General features: G+C 50.8%; 1 long non-coding RNA gene across 6 annotated transcripts in view; it reads right to left on the minus strand.

The window, feature by feature from the left end:
- LOC120878881 overlaps positions 1-20,592 on the minus strand; it is a 222,585-nt gene that overhangs the window by 76,414 nt on the left and 125,579 nt on the right. For all 6 annotated transcript variants that reach the window (XR_005724644.1, XR_005724647.1, XR_005724642.1 and 3 more), the window contains one exon: positions 5,619-5,751. This is a non-coding gene — a long non-coding RNA (uncharacterized LOC120878881). The remainder of the gene's footprint in view (positions 1-5,618; positions 5,752-20,592) is intronic.

The raw sequence follows: 20,592 nt of genomic DNA on the forward strand, positions 1-20,592 counted from the left end.
GCAAACAGTGGCCTTCCTGCTCTGTCCTCACGTGACAAAGATGGAGAGGAGGTCTTTGGTGTCTCTTTTTACAAAGACACTAATCCTATCAGAACAGGGCCCCACCCTGATGACCTTATTTAACCTTAATTACTCCCTTAATTCCAGTACAGCTGCACTCAAGGTTAGGGCTTCAGTCTATGAATCTGGGGGTCTGGAGGGTACCTAAACATCCCATCCACAAGGCTGTGCAAACAGGGGTTTGAATACAGTGTTTCTCCCCAGGACAGTTTTTACCTCCTCTGCGGTCTCCCATGGATGAGTGCAAAGCCTGGCTCACATCAGGAAAGTGGAGGAGGGCAGGAGGGCAGGAGGACATTGCTACGTCATGCCAGCCACCACAGTAGGTGCTGGCGAGGTGGATTCGCCAAGACAGACACCACCCCAGGCAGAGCAGGAACACAGCCCCCTTATAATCAGGTCCCTTTCACCAAAAAAAAGGTAATGTTTAGAGAAAGATCCTCTTCTTCAAAAGGAAGAGAGCTGGAAGAAGGGAAAAGGGAGACAGCAGAGAAAAGGAAGGGATGGGGGGAGAGGAAAGAGGATGGAAAGACAGATGGAGCAGTGAGAAGCAGCAAAGAGAAAGCCCAGACATGACTGCAGATTGGCACGGGTGGGGCGGCGGGGTGGTGGGAGGGGAGCAGGTTCAGGGGCCTGGATTCAGAAGATCCACGCGCTTCTGTGAGACCCACCGTCAACCAGCAGGGCACTCACAGCAGCACGGCTGCTCTGAGTCTCCAATTCACTCATCTGTGAGATACAGGTGGCTCGTCTGCTCAGGCTGCTATACCAAGAGATCACAGTCAGAGTGGCTGGAAACAATGGAAATTGATTCCTCACAGTTCTGGAGGCTGGAAGTCCAAGGCCAAGGTGCAGCCTGCTCAGTTCCTGGTGCGGAAGACTGTCTTCTGGCTATGTCCGCCTAGCTCGGAGAGCAGAAAGAGACAAGACTCTCCCTTGTCCTGCCTCTTCTTATAAGAGCATTAATCTCATTGTAAGGGCTCCACCCTTAGGACCCAGCCACCTCCCCAAAGCTCCACCTCCTGACACCATCACACTAGGGATTACAGTTTGACATCTGAATTGGATGGGATGGACATGAACACACGGTCAAGAACAAGGGGAATCCATAAAGCCAGCCTCCGCCTCCGGATTTCCTTCAGAGCAAGAATGGTGATTTTCGTCCTTTATTGCAGGCACTCTGCACAGTGGCGCACTGCAGGTTCTCAGAGAACAGTGATGGGATCAAAGAAAGAACTTCTATCAACTGTAAAGTCTTAAGCAAGTGGACCTTTGTTTCCTCCCAGATCCCAGAGCAGACTGGGGAGCCTTTGAAGGAAGAGCACTCTGTGCCTGATATCTGACATTCTAACCCCAACTTGGTGTCCCAAAATGCGGGCAATCTAAGAGGACATTCCCCAAGCATGTCACGGTGCCAAAAGCTGCGGCCAAAGAGGGAGCAAGTCCTGGAGTCTGTTCTCAAAACACTCATGATCCGGGGAGACAAGCTGATGTTCAAGGAAGTGGGATGCTGCTTCTGGAGACAAAAGGAAACCAAACACATAGGGGAGATGATAAGACCTCCCTGACAGTCTAGGGGTTAAGACCCCATCTTCTAATGCAGGGGGTGAGGGTTTGATCACTGGTTGCGGAGCTAAGTGGGCTTCCCTGGTGGCTCAGACGGTAAAGCATCTGCCTGTAATGTGGGAGACCCAGGTTCGACCCCTTGGTCGGGAAGATCTCCTGGAGAAAGGCATGGCAATCCACTCTGGTATTCTTGCCTGGAGAATTCCATGAACAGAGGAGCCTGGTGGGCTACAGTCCACGGGGTCACAAAGAGCAACTGAGCAACTAACACCTTTTGGGGGAGCTAAGATTTCACATGCCAAAAAACCCAAAATAGAAGACAGAAGCAACACTGCATAGCAATTCGATAAAGACTTTAAAAGCGGTCCACATTAAAAAAAAAAATCTCATAAAAAAAGAACTGAAGGTTCCAAAGGCTGGCCTTTACTCAAACATTAATTATAATAATTATCACTCATAATGATAACTGTGGTCAATACTCAGCTCTGTGGCCAGCTGCGGGATAAACCAGAGTGAAAAAGACCCAGACGTGCTTTTGTTTTTGGGGGCGGCTTGGACTCGCTGCCTCTGCAAAGCCCATCATAAGCAGCGCCGAGGAAGCTCAGCGTCTGCTGGTGTGACAGATGTTATCAGAAGAAACAAAATTAGGCACATTTTCCCCTAGACTTACGAATCCCTCCTCTGCATTTGCCCTCACGTTTAGACATTAATTGAACTCTGTCTTCACGACTAAAAATAAACACCAGGTCAAATGCAATGAGCCAAAAACCTCACTATGAAACCACAAAAAAGCAATAGTAAAACAGGCCAGCAGCAGAGGTGTTTTGAGACTCTGTTTCTGTTTCTAGGGGAGAGTTCCGAGTGGGTCAGGAGTTCTTTTGATACCAGGGACACTGAATAAAGGAAGCAATCTTGACACACATACCGTACAGCTAAAGCCCAGGGCTGGCTGGCGTCCAAGGACAGGCAGGAAGGTGCCCTCGAACACCCTCTCACCCATGGCCAGAGAGGGCTGGTTTGGGAGGATCCATCAGGAGCCAAGAGACGTTTCCAGAGGGAGACAGGGGTGGGAGAGGAGTCCAAAAACGCATGGTCAGAGGGAAGAAGGCAACCCTGTGCACAGGCGCGAGGAGGGGCTGGGAGGAGACAAAATAGCATGGCTGGGAGCCAAACAGGTTAGGGAGGTGGGGGAGAAGCAAACAGCAAGGACACCTTCTCACTGACCGTTTCCTCTGGCCAGATTCAGCAGCTGAGGCAGAAGAGCGTGGAGAGCTGCAAAGGACTTGCCCTGGGTCACAGCGGGGCTGGGAAGTGGAACTGGGGTAGAATCCGGGTTATTGGTACTTCTGTTCCACGGCAAGAACAGTGCAAAGAGCCCCACGGATGTGGATGCCCTCGCTGGCGTGCAGCCCAGGTGAGCGGACTTCTAGGTGGGGAGGCGGGCAGACAGGCTCCCCGGAGGAGAGCAGCGTCTTCAGAACACTTAGGACCGCAGGCACAAGCACAAAGCTTGGGCTTTTCTCGGAGCCCTGAGAACAGAGCAGCCCTGCCCGGGGACGCCTGCATGACCACGCGTCTCAGATTCTCAGCAACCACTCCTACTCTGTCTGCTCCCAGAGGCTGAATTCTAGGGAAATTCCTCTCCCATTACCCCCAGACAGACCTGCCAAGCCTTTCCTCCATCAACAGAACAGTTCTTCCAGCTTTCAGATTGTTCGCCCCAGTGCCTGCACTCCCATCGGCCTATTCTCTAGACATGGAAACAGCGCACCCCGGCCCTGCAGGTGCTACATGGAGCGGGGAGGATGCTGGGCGAGGTGGCTGTGTGTCCGTGGACACTCCTGCTCCCCAAGCTGACAGCCTGGGCCGGGAGCGTGGGCTTCTGAAACAAAGCTTTCAGGACTGGTTGTGTGATCGAGGGCCCAGAAGAGGTATGCAGCACTTTCACAGGAAGGCCTGTGAGCTGTACCTTCCACAGCGGCCTTCTGACTCCAGAATGAGCAATTAGATCATGAAATAAAAGTGAACTGGGGGAGGGTTTCCCTGGTAGTCCAGTAGCTAAGACTCTATGCTCCCAAACACAGGGGCCCTGGGTTCAAGCCCTGGTCAGGGAACTATTAATAGATCTCACACGCTGCAACGGAGATCCCATGTGCCACAACCAAGACTTGGTGCAGCCAAATACAGTTTTAAAAACACGAATGGGAGAGGTGAATGTGCCGGGCTGCAGAGCGCCTGCCGGGGGAAAGGCTCCTCTAGCACTCAGCAGCTCAGCTCCAGGTAGCTCTTACTCACAAGCATCATCCGAGAGTTTCAAGAGGCAGCAAGCCTCTCGGAATGAACAAGGGCCCCTCCCCAGGCCTCCCAGATGTCTGTGCATCTGCAGCGCGTGCATGCTCAGTGGCTCAATCGGGTCCAACTCTTTGAGACCCCATAAACTGTAGCCCGCCAGGCTCCTCTGTCCATGGGATTTTCCAGGCAGGAATACTGGAGTGGGTTGTTCCATTTCCTTCTCCAGGGGATCTTCCCGACCCAGGGATCGAACCCACGTCTCTTGTTTCTCCTGCACTGGCAGGCGGGTTCTTACCACTGCGCCAGAGCAGTCCCTTTGTGCGTCAGGGCTCCCACCTTAACCGAAGGCCAGAGCCTCGTGTTTATCCCTATTGAGGGTCACAGGCTCCTCAACACCACAGGAGGTCAGAGATCCAAATGCACTTTGAAGAGATGTGAGACACAGGAGGCAAGATAACAAGAGGAGTCCCTCCGCATGACCCTAACCGGTTCCACTTTCACCCAACTCTCTACCCTTGCAGAGCTTTGCTGTGTGGTGAGACTTGTTTTTCCTTTTTCCATCATGCTATTTACTCCTTAGAGCACCTTGTTGAAGAAAAAAACGACAACGGACCTCACTCTTCGCTCTAAATCTTTACAAGCTCTCTCCCTCTGGTTCCCACTCTGGCTTCTCCTCTCTAAACCCTCCTCCTCAATAATTCATTCATTTGCTCTGTCAGTGTCCATCACAGGAGGCTCAAGCCTGGGGCGTCAGGATGTGTAAGGCAGTTCAAGCTCGCCAGTGACCACAGGGACTCCCGGGGGACGGGAAGGGTGGGGAAATCACACCCTAAAGGCATGCCTTCAACTGCCGGCTCCAGTCCAGTGGAGGGAGAAATCAACTTTGCTCGGGGCAAGGGGCTATGCATGCGCGACCAGCCCTTTCCCAGGCAGACTTGGTGGCAGGTGAAAGGAAGAGAGAGCCGCAGACCAAGGACTTGGAAACAGCCTGCTGCCTGGCAGGGCCTTGAAATGGTGTCATTAATGAATTGAAAACAAACCCAAGAAAGAACCTTCTTCCGTTTCGGAGCATTTCCTCCTCCATGAAAGGCAGGGGGGTAAACTTTATCTCCCCATATCATTCAGCACCTACATCCTCCTGGGGCACTAATAGGATGCTGATTTTATAAATGAGGAAATCAAGGCTTGGCGAGGCTGAGCAAGGTGAGGAGCAAAACCAGGAAAACCAAGGTTTGCCTGAAGGCATCAGTTTTAACCTCTTACCCTTACCCCGCAGGCAGCCTCAGACTTGGGAGCTGGCACAGGCAATTCAAGGAGGCGGGGAGAGAGGAAGAGATTACGTCTAGATACCCGCGAAGCTCTGCTGACCTGATCACATAATCCCACCAAACGTACCCAGTCTCTCCCTGGTGCTGGCTCCACACACCTCAGCTGGGTGGCCTAAGCATCCCCACCTTTAGCCAGAAGGAAAAGTGTGGGATATCTACCAGGAGACTGTGAACCCCTTTCCCAGCTGGGAACAGAGGGATTGCCCCCAGACACGAGGTCCAGGCGAACAAACCCTGAGAACTGGGTCTTGTGTACCAGGGTGGGGTTACAGGAAGTGGTCAGAAATCACACCCCAAATTGTGTTGCAAGAGATCACCAATTCCAATGGCCATGATTGGTTCCAAAAGGCTCAGGAGGAGAAAATTTCTTACCTTGATTCTTTAAATCCCATGACATTCTAGCTTTAGTTCAGAGATGAACAGTTTTCAAGTCCTTTTGGATTATTGAATGGATATGTACTTTTTCTCAGATTAAAGGCACCAAAATCCCAGGTGTAACAAGATTCTAGAAATAAACAAGAAAAGGGAACTATTAGCGTCAATGCTCACACAAATAAATTTGGTAATGAGACATCTCATTCATTGAAAGAAATAAGAAGTGCATCTTTACTATGTGCTAAATGAGAAGCATCAGAAGGGCAGGCATTTATTGAGTAGCTACTATGTGCCAAGGTGTCCCTGGTGGTTCAGTGGCAAAGAATCTATCTTCCAATGCAGGAGATGCAGATTTAGTCCCTGGGTCGGGAAGATCCCCTGGAGGAGGAAATGGCAACCCACTCCAGTATTCTTGCCTGGAGAATCCCTTGGACAGAGGAGCCTGGAGGGCTACACAGGGTTGCAAAGAGTCAGACACAACTTAGTGAAAAAAACAACAGCAATTATGTGCCAAGCACTGTGCTGGACATTTGGATGCATTAAGCCATTTGATCCTATGAGATTGGTCTTGGTAGTGGCAGTTTCAGAAGCCACATAAACACCCAGGTCACATCCAGGTTAGGTTTTCCTGACTCCCAAGCCTCTATCTACTGATCGCAGTCCCATTCCTTCCCTGCTTAAGCTTTTTCATTCATCGGATTCCAGGAATTCTGGGCAGAAGGGAAGGAGAAACATACCCAACAACTTCATTCTGAGAACGGCCAGTCCCTGGAAGCCCAACCCATTCCACAGATGGTGGGAAGTTTGTGAACCATGGAACTATATCAGATTAGCTTGGCTGCACCTTATCTGCACCCAACACTGTCATGTAGTAACATGTGATCAGTGGACATTGTGCATTACTCAGGGAACCAAAACTGCAGCCTGGCCAGAGGTTCTTATCCTAACTGCTAATGGAGGTGGCTTACAAGAAGGGGCCAAAAGTGTGGGGCAGGGTGAGGGGCAACTCACAACCAGGGGCTGCCCCTGGTTTACCAGCTCTGGGAGGATCTCCTAAGTTCCCTGGATTCAGGGCTGAATGCCCAGCTGGGGGGAGGTGGGCACAGACATGGACCCTGTCCTCTCCTTCAAAGGGCGGTATGGCACCCACCGTCACATTGACAACGGGGTGATCCTTTCCCCTTCCAGACCTCCTTTCTGTCCTGCCCCTACAAAAACTGCCAACATCCTGCCAGCCAGATCATCAAGGAGATGGGGCTCAGTGAGCCCACACTCAGGAGAAAGAAGGCTGACAAGCTCCAAAGGGGAATTCGCCCTGGAGTCTGGAAAGCCAGAGCAGCTCAGGACACTGCTGTCCCAACTGAGAGAGGAGGCCAGGTGGCTTGGATGCCCTGCCATCAAAGTCCCTCTCTCTCCTCCACAAAACCTTGGACCCAGCTTGCCTCTCTAGAGGCCCACCGGTTGTCACACGCCTCCTCCGGATGTGTTAGCATCACGGACCAACCTACAACAGCTCTGTAAGCCCCAAAGTTCCTGTCTCCTCCCATGAAGTGCCAGTTTAATCCATCTGAGTCCCAGTTCCCAGCAGGAGAGGGCTAATCCCCCCCTCCCTCAGAGAGGCCCCCTTGACTAGCCATGCACCCAGAAAGATGCCCTCCTCAGCACATCCACGCTGAGCCGTGGGCAGCCTCCCACGCTGCTCCAGCATTTTGACCAGGAAAGCACTTTTTGCCTCATTGTCAAAATGCATTCACTTCATTACCCACGAAAGGCAGCAGCCCGGCTTCCTGGTTGACTGTGGGCTCTTGTCAGCATGCCTGGGCTGGCATCCCACTTCTATGCCTGAAAAAGTCCTGTGAGGAGCCTGAGCGAGTGACCAGTACTCTGAGCCTCAGTTTCTCATCCTCGAGGTTTGTTCTTCGTGTTAAGTGAGAATCTTTGCAGAACTCAGCACTTGGCCCGGCACGTTATACACGCTATGAACCTGAGAAATGTCAGTTATCGTTAGTACCGAACTTAAGCCAATGCATGGGCCCTAACTTCTCAGTCTCCTCCCAATAAGAGGGGAAAATAAGGTCTCCTCTCTTCCTGTCTCACCACCGTGACTTGCTCAGTGTCGGAGCTCAGGGAATAAATGAAGCCAAGCCAAACAATGGGAAAAGCTGAGGTTTGAGTCACAGCCACTCATCTCCAGACCTGGCTGTGACTCTCGGGTCACAGTTTCTTCATCTGTGAAATGGAACAGATTATGACACTTATCCCATCTCCCCATTACACTGCCAGGATTAAATGAGAGTTCATGCAAAGGGGTTATGGAAAACCTCAAGTATTAAGGATGTAATTCATGTAATTCATCATAATGGTACCGTTTACAAGCACACTTGGTAAGGGACCCTTTGCTAAGGGATATTCCCCCAGACCTCACTGAGCACTTACCAGGACCCCAGGAGGTCTGGCCACAGGTACAATTGTCATCCCCACTTTACAGATGTGGAAACTAAAGCTCAGCTAAGGAGGCTGCCCGACACCAACCAGCAAATCTGCAGCTGAAGTGTCAGTTCTGTGTGCTCCCCCACCCCATCCTCAAAAGGAACCTGTGGGAACAAGAACATCAGCTCCTGCAGAAAAAGAACCTCGTTCCGAGGCAGCCAGACTGATTAATGTTTTTAATTAATGTTTTAAACCACACACATGGAGCAATGTTCTGTGGAAATGAAGGCACTAAAATTTCTAACTTTCTCCCCAAGAGTCAGCCCAGCCGGAGTATGGTGAGACAGCAGCCTGGGTGGCCGGGGGCCAGAGTGGGCAGGTCACAACCTCGGCACCCAGAGCCAGCAGGCAGGGAGGTCACAGAGAGACAAGCCGGGGGGAGAGGAGACAGGCCTGGCCCGGGGTGACAGCGCGTGCAGGGCCACTTCTCCCAGGGATCCGCTAACCTCAGCAGAAGAGGGGGCGGGGTGGGGGATGATGGAGAGGCCGGGAGCCGGGGTCTGAAGGGTGAGGGGCTGCTGCTCTCGGATCCTCCGGCCTGACTCTCTGTCCGGAGGACAGACATTCACCTGCACTGTGGTTCTTGGAGATGCCCTGAGCTTGAGCCTGAACCAGGGGACCACGGGCTTCCGTGGGGATGCCGACAATATTTCCCTGATGTCACTTGGGATGGAGGAACATCACTGCTGGGCCCAGCGCTGGGCCCTGATGAATGGGGAGCCTGAGTGCATGTGCCAGGCAGATCCACTACCCACCAAGGTCCTGAGGAAGTGAGAGACAGATGGGAGCCCAGACCCCAGCTCCTCGACGGGGACCTCCCTTGCTCTGCATCACAGCTCCAGAGTGTCTCCTCCTATCCACCACCTGAAGAAAGGAAGCATACCATCATCCCTTCTCCAACAAGAAGGCAAGGGGCACAGAGTGTGACATATAGCACTGGATAATTAATTACTCGCTCCACTGTGAGCAAGGCCACCTTGTCACCAGGCAGCTGGCCCCAATGCCACCTGGAAGCTGCCTGGGCAGCAAGGTCACCTGGGCACACTGATGGCAGCCAGGACCAGCCTCCTCACAGGCAGAGCCCTGGGCTTCTTGGCAGGAGACAGGAAGCCGGCCATGAAGTGAGCAACTGCACAGGGACTCCTGGCCTGGAAATCATCCTTGTAATTTTTCCTGCCGTTCTGAAATCACACTCGAGTAAAAGATGACCAAGAGCTGAGGAACAGGAAGGTGGGAACAGGCCTAAAGGTCTAGTACAGACCATTCGTGCAGGCCCAAAACACAAGGTTTTCCCACCAAAACCAGATGTAAAAGTGTTCCGATTCACTGTATGTTGGTTTAGTTGCTCAGTCATGTCCAATTCTTTGTGATCCCATGGGCTGTAGCCCAGCAGGCTCATCTGTCCATGAGATTCTCCAGGCAAGAATACTGGAGTGGGTTGCCATTCTCTTCTCCAGGGGGTCTTCCCCACCCAAGGATCGAACCCACGTCTCCTGCATTGCAGGCAGGCTCTTTACCATCTGAGCCACCAGGGTACTACAAAGGAACCACCACCACTTCAGCCAGGAAAAAGAAAGACAGATGGGTGGCTAGTTTTACTGCCATGCCCCCAGGGCCAGGCTTGGAGGACCCACATCTTTGCCACCCAGCAGCGAGCCAGGCGGGGGGGGGGGGGGGGGGGGAGGAAGGCAGCAGCAGCAGGAACCAGTGCAGCCAAGGCTGACTTTTGCTATATGCCAGGCAGCGTTGCGAGAGTTGTCTGCATCTTGAGTCATCTGATCCCCACAAGAACACTCTGGGCAAATTCTACTGTTATTCCCCTTCCAGGAGTCATGCATGGATGTGAGAACTGGACCATAAAGAAGGCTGAGTGCCGAAGAAGCAATGCTTTCCAACTGTGGTGCTGGGGAAGAATGTTGAGAGTCCCTTGGACAGCAAGGAGATCAAATCAGTCAATCCTAAAGTAAATCAGTCCTGAATAGTCATTGGAAGGACTGATGCTGAAGCTCCAGTATTTTGGCCACCTGATGTGAAGAGCCTACTCATTGGAAAAAACCCTGATGGTGGGAAAGACTGAGGACAGGAGGAGAAGGGGGCAAAAAAGGATGAGATGATTGGATGGCATTGTTGACTCAATGGACATGAGTTGAGCAAACCCTAGGAGATAGTGAAGGACTAGGAAGCCTGGCATGCTGCAGTCCATGGGGTCGCAAAGAGTCGGATACGAGTGAGTGAGAGACTTGAGCAACAACATTCTTCTTCCGCACTGTGGGAAAATGAGGCTGGAGGGAGGCTCCTGTCCGGGTTTTAATCTGGAGCATGAGTGAGCTGGGATGAGCCCAGGTTGCATCCACGGGATTTCCACAGGCAAGAGGGAGGCTGGCACTCCAGGCCAAGGAGCAGCCAGCACCAAGCCCATCCTGCCCCTGAAGCTGAAGTGCCAGCCCCCCACACCATGAGGTTGCGGTCCCAATGCAGCTACAAGGGGCCTGAGATCCAGGCTCCCTGCCCTGTGTTCTCCCGGCAGGGCTGCTCTGCACTAGATACACTTGATGCCCAATCCCTGTTTGGAGATGTGGTCACAGAAACACACCTTCCTTTTCAAGCAGCTTCAGCAACATCCAGATGATCTCTGGGGGACCCAGCCAACTGGGGACATCAGTGTCATCAGTGAGGAGAAAAAAGGATCTGGGGACAGGATGGGTAAGGGTCCTAATCAAAAACACTTTTATCCCTTCTGTTTTGTCCTGTGAATGACTTATCTCTTCAAAAAGGTTTGCTTGATGTTGTTTTTAATATACAGGGAGAAAAAGACATCGACCCAGTTCTGGTGAGAGTCTGCTCTGAGGATCAACCCTTCTGTGCCTACTTGACAATGCCGTGGCCCCATACACAGCTGTCACTCACCACACATCCTCCTGCTTTCAGAGGTGCAGGGACCAGAAGGAGCTGCAGCATCCATTATATCTGAGGATGCTGAGATCTGGTCGCCAAGAGACCAGCCCATAGGTCCCTGGAACTGCAGAGCTGCTGTGAGAGCAAGGTGGGAACATCACCTGAACTAAGCCCCTCCGAGTTCTCTAACTCCAACGCCAGGAACTGGGCAGAGCCCTCAGCCAGGAGGTGACTCTTAGGTTGCCCATTTTACAGCTCAAGAAACAAAGGCACAGGGTGCTTGAAAACCATGCTCAAGACCTCTGCAAGGGGAGAGGCTGGTAGGGAGCACAGAAACAGCTCCTAAGCCCTACGCTTCCCCAAGGAAGGAGAGTGAGGACCCACCATGTCCCTGTCCCAGGAAGAAAGGAACTGGAGTCAGAGATGCCTGGATTTCCAGGCAAGCTCCCCCCAAATGGTGCAAAAGTGTGGGCACAGACGGAATTGGAAAGCCCTGTGTGTTGATGGAAGCAGGTATCTGTGAAAATGCTTTGTAAACTGTAAAGTACCGTGCAAATCCTCCCATCAAAACAGAGGGTGTGGTGGCAGCCAGGGGAGGAAGAGCCTTCTGGTGGGTCACCCTTTACTGGGCTGCTTTCCCTGGAGCCCGACAGTGTTTTACTTCCTAACCCTCCACCCCAAGCTCGCTTTTTCATAGCTGCACTTGCATTCAACTTTCTCTCACCACCCCTTCCACCCCAAAGATGTAAAATTATTAAATCAACCCCAAGGTAAATAGTTTTCAATTCTCCAAACCCCCAAAACCTCTCTTCCTGCCACGGTACTTGGGTCTTGCTACCCAGAACATCAAAGCTATCGCTTTCCGTAACAGCCTCTCAGATCACTTGGTGATGACGCATGCAGATAAAAACAACCTGCCGTGGGCCAGGCTGGGGAGTGCATTTTGGTGCCCCATGGGGCAGTGAGTGGACTGGGAAGAGACGACCAAATATACCGGCCAGTGCTTTACAGGGAATCAAACACCTTGGCCCTCTCTCCAAGTCTGCTAGGTGACCTTGTAAGTCCCTTCCCCACTAGGGGCTTCTTGCAAAAGGAAGGAGTTGGACCACACAACCTCTAGGTCGCTTTCAGATCTAAAATTCACTGATTCCATCTCACCCTCCTTGCTCAGAGTCTCAACTTCCTGAACTGTAATGACAGCTGATTTACATACAGGAAAGAAAAAATAAGCAACTACCCAGGACTGTAGTTTTTGGTGACTCACAAATGAGAAAATATATGTTTCCACTCAGCTTACAAGAGTGGTCCCTCCACTCTCCAATTACTCAAAAGTTACTGGGCCAATGGGACCCCTGGGGAAGTTCCAGGCTACTGGGAGTTCAAACAACAGTGGACCCAAGCCGAGCAGGGAATTTCCCAAGGCGGACAGGTGCCCCTACAGGTGGGCTGGATGGAGAGTCCCCTCTCCCCGAGAAAAACATCCCTTACCTGTTCACTCTCCTTCTCAAAATGTCATCTCCTAGGGAGCCAAGGAAACACTGGGTCCAACACTGGCCCAGGGCCCACCTTCCAGGAAGTCACACCCCTAGACTGAATGTCACCTCTTCCAGGAAGCCTAGCTGAACCACCACCCACCCCAAACCCCCTAGATTATAAACTCCAAAAGCACGATAATAGTGCCTGGTATATAACAGATGCTCAAAAATTATTGCTAAAATAGTCAATACTTGCTGGATGTCTTAATCACGCTTTATATAAAGTTTGAGTAATTCCAGCCCCCAAAATATTGGGGGCCATTTGTGTGCTGGGTTGTTGCTGTTGCTGTTGTTCTGTCCATCAGTCGTGTCTGACTGTTTGTGACCCCATGATCTGTAGCATGCCAGCTCCCCTGTTACTATCTCCTGGAGTTTGCTCAAATTCATATCTATGGAGTTGGTGATGCTATCTAACCATCTCATCCTCTGCCATCCTCTTCTCCTGCCTTCAATCTTTCCCAGCATCAGGGTCTTTTCTAATGAGTTGGCTCTTCACATCAAGTTGCCAAAGTATTGGAGCTTCACCTTTAGCCTCAGTTGTTCTAATCAATATTCAGGACTGATCTCCTTTAGATCAGTCTTGGACTGGTTGGATTTCCTTGCAATCCAAAGGACTCTCAAGAGTCTTCTCCAGCACCACTGTTCAAAAGCATCAGTTCTTCAGTTCTCAGCCTTCTTTATGGCCCAACTCTCACATCCATACATGACTACTAGAAAAACTACAGCTTTGACTATATGGACCTGCATTGGCAAAGTGATGTCTTTACTTTTCAATATGCTGTCTAGGTTTGTTATAGCTTTCTTTCCAAAGAGCAAGCATCTTTTAGTTTCATGGCTGCAGTCACCATCCACAGTGATTTTGGAGCCCAGGACAATAAATTCTGTCACTGCTGGGTACCAGGAATAAAATGGTGAACAAAGAAGACATCGATCCATCCAGCCATCACCAAAGCAACTGCTGAACACGCTGGCGGAAGACGGCCTCATTTCTCGGCCCACTTTGGAGACCGTCTTGGCTGAAGACACTGCCTTGCTCAAGATGGCACCCCCTCCCAAGGGAGCCCTCAAACCATGGCTGACCAACCCTCATCTCAATTCTGGACAATTCTGAAAGGCCATTCTAGCACCAAGGCTCCTAGGGGATGGCCCAGGGTCTTGGTTAGTCATTCTACCTGCTCAGCTTCTCCCTCTGCTCCATCTTGATTTCTTCTCCATCAGTTTCATAGCTGTTGATCCCAAAGGCACCCTGTCATAAGCATCCCATCTCAGAGGATGAGATGGTTGGATAGTATCACCAACTCAATGAACATGAATCTTAGCAAAATCTGGGAGATAGTGAAGGACAGCGAAGCCTGGAGTGCCACAGTCCACGGGGTCGCAAAGAGTCAGACACGATCTAGCGAGTGAACAACAAGAACAACATTAGCATCCGCTTCCCAGGAAACCCAACTACAGCAAATGGTTCTCATGAAGGCTTCAGGACCAGGCAAGTGAACAGACCATCCCTGGTGGGGAACAGCTTCCCTAGCGTGCTTACTGACAAGGATGCCAAGGCCAGGCTCAGGGCTTCAATTGATAAAGGAGAGCTGTGAATTAGCAAACATCTGTAGTTGTTTTAATGTGTGATGAGTCCCAGATCCTTAAGGAAGAGACATACTCCTCATCTACGTTCTTTAGCACCTAAAACAGGAAAAGAGCTCCACTGACTGATTCAATGATGGCGGAATGGATCAATGGATATATAAACAGATACATTGGGTTGAACAAGGCAGTCACACTTAAGCAGCTAGACAACAAATGAAAGATAAAGACTTGGAATAAGTTAAATTACATAATCTGTGTAAGCATTTACCATGGTCCTTGAGAAACATCACACGATGAAGATGACAAGTAAGCCACTCACAGAGAACTCCCTAGAGAAGGTGACTTGTGATCAACCGCTTTAAAGAAGTAAGAGATTTAAGAAGGCATATGAAACAAGAGAAATGAGGCGTTAACATCAGCCAGTTGGGATCTGACTGCTCGTCAGATACCCACTACATAACCATTCTCTCACCAGGCTGCTGAGACAGTCCAGGACATAAGGTAAGGGAAGCCTTCCACAACCATAGCATCCACCAGCATGAATCTGAGCTGCGACTTTCCAGTATCAGGGGAAGTAACACTGATGGAAGGTCCTGCACACTGCAGTTTGGAGACTTAATCTTACAGCCATAGGAAGCCATCAAGGTCATGAAACCGAGGTGTTTGCAACCAAAGCTTCAGAACTGATGCTAGATCTCTTAAGTCATCCATCGTTCATGTTGTAGGCAGTTGCTTGGGATTCCTAGTAGATGGGGAGCTGGGAGAGGCTCTGTTCTGGGAAAACGGCCTCTGGGGAAGAATCAACACGGGAGAACCCCAGATGCCAAACTCAGTCCTCCTAGGAAATATACAGATCACAGGGATCATCTTCACCCAGGGACCCACCTCACCCAGAGAGAGTCCTCCTCTCTGAGGATGATGCTTAGGGAAACAGATCGCAGTGCCAAGGGAAATGGAATAAATGGGAGCCTGGTGTTTGTGCAAACAAGAGTAAGTGATGAGGACTACGTGGAAGGGATAAAGTTTACTTGGGAAAATTATGAAATGAGTGATGTCCCAGAAGCTATCTGTTATGCAGTACAGTATATTCTAGAAAACACAGATGACTTTGGCCTATGACTCATCCCTGAACTGGGAGCCCAAGGTTGGGGCCATCACAGGTGGAAGGCAGAGGAGACATACCTCCAGGGGAATGCTGAGTCTCAGGGTGAAGGTACAGGTCACAGGGAGTCAGTAAAGCTCAAGTTCAGGCAGACGGCCCATCCTGTCCAGTGATCTGAGCTCTATCACTTTCTTCCTGCACAACCTGGGCTAAGAAGAACCCACCTCCCAGGTGGGAGTCCTGCTCCAGAGAAGGATAGGAGGTTTCTTTTCACCCTAAGATGCTCTAAGTCTAAACTGAATTTCCAATTCCCATACAATTATTCCCCCTAAGTTGAATGCAGGCTCTCCTACCAAAGTAAGCCTTGCTCTTCATTAGGGACAACAAGGCTCTTTAATATCCATCCTGGCGTCTCCCAACTGGCCTCTGCCATCCCAGGGAGGAAGGTTCCAGCTGGGGAGCCAGGTGAGGACGCCAGGCACCAATGACAGACAGGCAGAGCTAAACAGGGCTTGGAGGAGCCTCCCAGCCCCACAGGATGTGGTGAGGTGAAGAAGTAAGAAAATCAGAGAAAGCTATCTAGAAACACAAACAGCACCATAAACAGCACCACTTTTAACAGGAAACAGAGGGACTTTTCTTCATTTTTTTTTTAAAGCTAGGAAGCCCAAAAATAGTTGAAAGACTATGTTGCAAAGCTTTCCGAAGACAAATCTTGCCTTGTTCCGAAGACAGATCTAGGGGAATAAGTCTGATGTCTGAAGTCATGAAGAGTACAGGGGCAAGTGCAGATTGCAAGCAGAACTCCACGACACACGGGAGGAGCAGGGGGTTTCAGCCCCAGCGTCCAAACCCAGAAGCCCGTGTGCTGATCAGCAGTTCACACAAAGGCTCGATTTTGAAGCTCACTCATTTTCAGTAAAGACTGAGTTGCAACTGGCTCAACTTGAAGGCGTTCACATGGAAAATCATGAATTTGGCTGCAGGAGGAGCCAACATCAGCACTCCCCAAGAGAGTTGGTAAACAAGCAGATGAAAAAATAATTGGCCTCATTAAGGATAAAAAAGTATAAATGTAATGAGAGAACTGTTCTGCATCGATTGAATTATAATTTTTTTCAGCTAATAATACCCGGTGTTGATGAGGCTGTGGTGAATCGGGCAGGTCCACACATTGATGGGAAGAGCGTCAAAAAACCTTATTTGAGAATAATTTGGCAGTGTTCATCAAACTCATAAAACTGTGCCTTTTGACTCAATAATCCTTCTGCTGAGAATGTGTCCAAAGGAATTTCCAAGAAAAGAAGAGTTATACGCACAAAGCATCTCAGAGCACCCTTAAGTATTACAGCAAACTCCTAGGAACCTTCATTTTTAACAACACAGCACTGGTTTAGAACATGATGAACTTTTAAAAAAAAATGATCATTAGTAAGGTGACTGAACCAAATGCTTAGGATATAATGTCAGATTACAGAATATTCCCTACACCTTTGCCTATATCAAGACACTATATAGGCATCTATGCTTATATCCCAGGTGGCTCATAGTAAAGAACCCACCTGCAATGCAGGAGACGTGGGTTCGATCCCTGGGTTGGGAAGACCCACTGAAGAAGGAAATGGCAACCTCAGTATTCTTGCCTGGAAAATCCCATGAACAGAAGAGCCTGGCAAGCTGCAGTCCATGGGGTCCTGAAAGAGTCAGACATGACTTAGTGACTAAACAACAACAGAGTGTTAATATATGGACAGACATATCAGATGTCTGAAAACAATCTGATTGGTTAAGGGGAGAGTGGTTAGTGATTTCCTTTTCTAATCCATTTCTGTTCTTTGCAATCACAACATTATCTGTGCAACAGATGACAACAATAATGATGATTTTCACTGGTAAAACTTCACTAATGTATGGAAAAGGAGTGAGCAGAACCCCAGGGCATTAGAAACAGCACTCAAGGTATGAGAAATGATCAAACCCAGAGGCATCTGAAGATCAACACAAAGAAACTGTGATCTCTAAGCAGAGCATGGAAAATACAGGCGGCCAAGGGGCCACGTATCAGCAACGTCACCTTCCAGTCCCCAGAGAGCATCCGGCAGTTTCTGATCATCTGAGCTTTCTGAGAGTCAGTCTTCCTCCTCTCCGCCACACCCACAGCACTCAAACAGGAATAGAAACCCCTGGATCTGTGTATATGTAAATATCCACCCTCCTAAAACATAAAACACTGCTCAGAAACCTAGACATCATTTAAATACTGAATTTCTTCAATGAGGTATTTCTCAAAAAGGCAACCTAGACCAGTTTCTATACGTGGTGCTTGAGGTCACATGGAACTTTCATTTTCTATAGGGTCGGACCCAGATGGGATTCCCAGAGCACACAGCAATCTCAGTGAACAGCTGTCCCTACCACTCCCAGTACGGGCAGGGGCAGTCAAGTCAGTCGTCAGCATTGTGAAGTCACAGTTGGACAAGCCCAACTCCAACCCTACCAGCCCTGTACCTTTGGATATGTATTTCACCCTTGTGACCTCAGTTTCTGCATCCATCAAATAGGGATTTTTCAGAGCCTTCTTCAGACAGGCGTGATGAAGACTGGGAGCGGTACACACACTCAGCACGGTGCCTGGCACCTGCGGGCACTCACTCACTCCTCGCTTTCATCAGTTTTATTCTGGAGTCTCCTGTCTGGCAGATTTGTGGGAGGTCTTCACGAACCACATGCGCCTATGTGGTGAGGGAGGGCACACTTGTAAGTGACCCCATGCAGCTCCACCTGGGCTGACATTAGAATCACCTGGTTGCTTCAAAAAGCACAGATGCCCCAGTTCCTTCCAGCACAATTATATCCGATTCCCTGTGCGCAGGGACCTTGGCACAGCTGTTTTGTAAAGCTGAATCCACAAGGCCACTGGCCCGGGGCACATCTGATTTGGGTGGGAGTGACCAGTGATTTCCCCTCCAGAGCCCTGAGCCTGAGAGAGCAGGAGGCAAGAGTCTTTCTTCATCGATTCAGGCCATAGTTCAGCAGCTCCTTTCAGAGAATCAAACACTTTCTGAGTGATGGGCAGATGGCAAAGGGTTCCCCTGCTTTTTCTGCCCTCTTGCTCAACCTGGTGATTTCCTGCAAGGCAGTGGAGTGGACCAGCTGAGTGCCCTGTCCTGCAGTGACCACTAGGAAGCACCTGAACATTGCAGACAGCGACAACAATGGGCTGGGAGTGGTTACAAATACCCCAGCCACCCACGACCTCCTTCCCCACGTCAGCAGACTCGCTAAGCATCCCTGCCACAGGGACAGCAGACAAGCCTCCAGGAAGGGCACTGACTTCAGAGGAGGTAAGCCCAGCATCTCTGGAGGAGGCAGGTGTCTTGTGCAAGGGAACCACATCAGACCCTCATCTGAGAAATGCGCACAGCCTTCCCCTCAGGGGGCCTGGGAGAGTGCTCCAGGCCAGCCTCTTGATCAATGTGGCAGGAGCTGTGTTTGTTGTGAAAATGCCACTGAAGGGAGATACAGTGACCTTTCTTCCTGTGTGAAACATGAACGTTCCTCCCCCAGCATGCAGGCTTCCAGGCCTTGCAGCCTCCACCTCAGCCCGGCGGCTCAGTAAGAGATGCCGATGAGTCTGCAGGACGGCCCTGGGACCAGAACGCCCTCCCTCCCTCCCTTCCCAGGGCAGGGAGCTGCACCAGGGCGCTGGGTCTGGCCGTGCCTGAAAAAAAGAGACATTTGTAGACCATCTGCCACACTCTGACCTGCCCGGAGGTCTCACTGCTTGGCTGTTCAAAGGCCAGGAAGCTGCTCTTCCGTCTCCATTCCTAAAGCAGCCTCAATAGACGCTGCCCAAGCTTCCATCCGAGAGCCTCCGTTTCCATCACACTGACGACTGGCTAAGAACCTCCTGTGCACTTCACCCCAGTAACGCCCGGAACCTTCAGAGCAGACTTTGGGGGCTGATGCTATTTTTATCCCCATTTTACAGACAAGGAAGGTGAGGCACAACGGGGCAGCTACTCTGCCCAAGGTCATGTGACAGAGCCAGATCTTGGCGTCTCCGGGGTTCCAGGAGCCAGGTTCTGTTGTGAGACACCACAGCGCCCGGGCTCCACGGCTGCTCCTCCTCTGAGTCTTCCCTTCGGTCGCCTGCAGCACTGGGCTCCTGCTCTTTGCCAGCCCAGGGCGGTGGGCCAGAGACTCTCCATGAGTAAAGATACAGTCCACCCCCTCAAGAGCTCACTTAATCATATATTCCTAAATCCCTCATAAACAACCCTAGACAGATCAAGTATCCATGCAAACCTCTCTAAGCCATGAGGACCAGGGCCACCTCCCGCAGGGGCTGGGCACAGGTTGAGGGCTATAGGAATGGGCTTCAGGGAGCAGCCTGTGGGGTCCAGACCTGGGTATGAAAGCCATCTGTTCGCATACCTGCTATGACCTGGGCTGACCCCTCTCGGGCCCTCGTCTGCAGGGCAGGGCTGAAAACAGGAGCCCCCTTCCAGAGCTGCCATGAGGAGTCAATGAGAAAGCGTCTGCTGGGCGCTCACTGTCAGCCAGGAGACACATCTGCAAGACCGATGCCAGGCTGAGGACCAGAGCCACAGGTAGTCCAACTCAGAGGCCGGCTGGGCTTCAGAGCGGGGGTGAGGAGCCCTTGAGAGGTCTCAGAAGGTATCTTGGGAGGGGCCTGCCCCTGAGATGGATGCAGAGGTTTCAGGTAAGTCAGGGAAGCCAAGGAGGAAGGCATGAATCAGAAGAGAGCCAGAGGATGGGGCCACCACCTGGTTGAAGTAAACGATAAGCTGAGATTTGGAGAGTAGGACAAGGAAGAAGAGCTTTCAGCAGATTTCAAGACAGATCCCATGACACTCTAACTGCCCAACAATAATGAGTGAATAAGTGAGGGAATGCCAAATCTAGCAGCAGAGGCACGTAGGAAAGTGCACTTACAAACTTAGAATTGCAGGCCCTAAACGGGGTCCTGGGAACAGGATGGGATTCCCCTCCATGCTAGGCTCCTAGAACTTCCTTAAAAAGTGGCCACAAACCAGGTGGATTAAAACAACAAACTCAAATCTCTCACGGTTCCGGAGGGCGGAAGCCCAAAGTCAAGGTGTCAGCAGGGCCATGCTCTCTCAGAAGATGCTAGAGCAGCATCCTTGCCAGCCTCTTCCAGCGTCTGGTTTGCTGGCAATTCTTGGTGCTCCTTGGCTGGTAGACATGAGGTCTAATATGCTTCCATCCTCACACGGCCTTTGTCCTTTGTGTGTATGTCCTTTCTCTTCAAAAGCACTGTGGATTGGACTTAGGGCTCACCCTACTCCAAAACGACCTCATCTTAACTCAGTGACATCTG

This window comes from Oryx dammah, unplaced genomic scaffold (assembly GCF_014754425.2).
Source record: "Oryx dammah isolate SB20612 unplaced genomic scaffold, SCBI_Odam_1.1 HiC_scaffold_19, whole genome shotgun sequence".
NCBI lineage: Eukaryota > Metazoa > Chordata > Mammalia > Artiodactyla > Bovidae > Oryx > Oryx dammah.